This window comes from Montipora foliosa, chromosome 3 (genome assembly GCF_036669935.1).
Source record: "Montipora foliosa isolate CH-2021 chromosome 3, ASM3666993v2, whole genome shotgun sequence".
In the NCBI taxonomy this organism is placed as follows: domain Eukaryota; kingdom Metazoa; phylum Cnidaria; class Anthozoa; order Scleractinia; family Acroporidae; genus Montipora; species Montipora foliosa.
The window spans coordinates 18,502,121-18,504,620 of record NC_090871.1 but is presented as its reverse complement, the minus strand read 5'-3'; the positions used below and the strand labels follow the sequence as shown (position 1 = coordinate 18,504,620).

Sequence of the window (2,500 nt, the reverse complement as noted above, 5' to 3'; positions counted from 1 at the left end):
GAATAAAGCACGTTAGAGTGTTTGTGAATTAGACGGCATATGTTAGGTAAAGCGGGGTTATAGGTAATGACGAACAGAACAGTATCTGTCTGTTGTTTAGGTTTGGTTTTAAGAGCGTCGTTCCGGGAAATGTCTGGAGGAGGGGTGGATACGGTTACACGTAGTTTGGCACGGTGACGTTTCCCCTGGTTTATTCCCCGCATAAAGATAACTCAACGACTCAGACAACTGGCATGCAGATTCAGACGTGAACAAACCTCATGGAAAAAAACATGTGGAAAAATCGCGCATCTTCTGAATTATTATATAAAAGCAATAGACCACAAATGTCTATGGTTTATAAGCTGATAAACCACACAGGATGTTGGTAGAACACGCGAACTGATTCGTAAATCACTCGCCTGCGGCTCGTGATTTACGAATTCTTCGAGTGTTCTTCCAACATTCCAAGTGGTTTATCAGCTTATAAACCATAGAAACTTGTGGTCTATTGCTTTTATATAATAATTCAGAAGATGCGCGATTTTTCCATGAGTTTACTGGCATAATAAAACATAGCTGATTGACCAATCAGAGTGCGCGCATTGATTTGGTTATTATATAAAAAAGATAAAAGACAAAAATTTAACTAAAATTATCCCTAGCTAAACAAACCTAAAATACTGTTAACTGCATAATAAAAGCTGCTTTACAAGGATGCCGTGTTAAAACTCATTCAAAACTGTGGTGACGTAGATTCTTGAAACCCTTACCCAATTTCAGACGAAAACGGTTAAAAAACCACATCCTTTGGTGGCAAACTTCTCCTCGCACCCTCCCCCTTCACTTCCTCTTTGACTTTGGTCCAGGTTTTCGCGCGGCCATGACATTCAACTTCCCGGCATACTCCCCGGCAGACAGAAGCATCTAAATAAACAGTATATCAGGTACTCGCGTCATGTCAAGGAAGCGAAGAAGTAGTGAAGGACGGAATGACAACCCAAATAAAGCAGTGAGGCTTAGTCCAGATCTATCAGGGATAGCAGCTGTAATAGTTGAAGTTAGTCTTGGCAAAACCCGGGCGGCGATTTTGGCCAGTCAACTCGAAAGGCGCGGAGGAAAACACATCAAGAAGTTGGACAGCTCCACAACGCATGTCTTGATCGACCAGAAAGTGACATTGGAGAGGGTAAAGAAGTATTTGGGTGTAAAAGATATCCCCGAGGATGTTATTGTTGTTTATTCTGAATGGCTGAGTTCGTGTTTGTCGGAAGGAAAACTCGTCGAAGTTGACGAGTATATTTTAAGAGAAGACAATTGCAGATCTGGTGCACCAAGGTGTGATCATGAGCAAAGGAAGAGTAAGATCAAAGAGGAAGTGTGGGTGAATAGTACAGACACAGAACTCACCAGGTCCAAAAAACATGTGCAAACGGTTACAGTTGGTGAAATTACAGAACCTTTGGCATTATCCAGCAGGTCTCCAGTCAAACATTCGGTGCTTAAACCTCAAGATGACGACAGTGATTTTACAGATAGTGGGGATGAAGGGAGCAAATCAGACATATCACCAGTTGTCACACCAAATGTGTCACCAGAGAAACTACAGACAAGTTGGGTTTGCGCTCAACCATCAACATCAAAACAAGAAAACCACAATGAATTCATAACAAACAAGTTGCAAGTCCTTGCTACATCATATGCAAATACTAAAGATCAGTGGAGAGCCTTAGGATACAAGAAAGCCATAGCGTCAATCAAGAATTACCATAAGAAACTGGAGACCTGGGAGGAGTGTAGCAATCTTCCTTTTGTAGGGGAGCGACTTGCGAAAAAGATCTGGGAAATTATTCAGACTGGTCACTTACGCAGACTTGATCATGTCGATCCCAAGCAGGATGCAATCAACTTATTTGTTGGTGTGTGGGGTGCAGGGCCTATGACAGCTGAAACTTGGGTCTCACAGGGGCTTAAAACACTTGAGGACCTCAAGAAGCATGGAAAATTGACTCGTCAGCAAGAGATAGGCTTAAAGTACTATGACGAGTTCCTTGAAAGAATGCCCCGGGAGGAAGCTGGAAAGATTGAGGAAACTGTTCAAAAGGCAGCATTAGATATAAATCCGGCAATGGAAGCTTTTGCATGTGGATCTTACCGCAGAGGAAAGCCTACTTGTGGAGATGTTGATATCATAGTGTCACACCCCGATGGCAAGTCTCATGCAGGTGTTTTGCCAAGACTTCTGGAAATTCTCAAATCATCAGGATTCCTTACTGATGATCTAACATTAGCAGAAAATGGGGAGCAGAGAAAGTATCTTGGTGTTTGCCAACTTCCTGGAGAGAATACAAAACACAGGCGACTTGACATTATCGTGGTACCTTACAATGAATGGGCGTGCTCTTTATTGTACTTTACAGGTTCTGATTACTTCAACAGGTCAATGAGACTTCTTGCAAAAAAGAATGGGATGTCTTTATCAGAACACGCACTAAATACGGGTGTGGTACGGAGGGGAAGT

General features: G+C 42.4%; 1 pseudogene; it reads left to right on the top strand.

The window, feature by feature from the left end:
• The first annotated feature begins 893 nt into the window (after positions 1 to 893).
• Positions 894 to 2,500, top strand: part of LOC137996980 (DNA polymerase lambda pseudogene) — a 4,584-nt pseudogene continuing 2,977 nt past the window's right edge.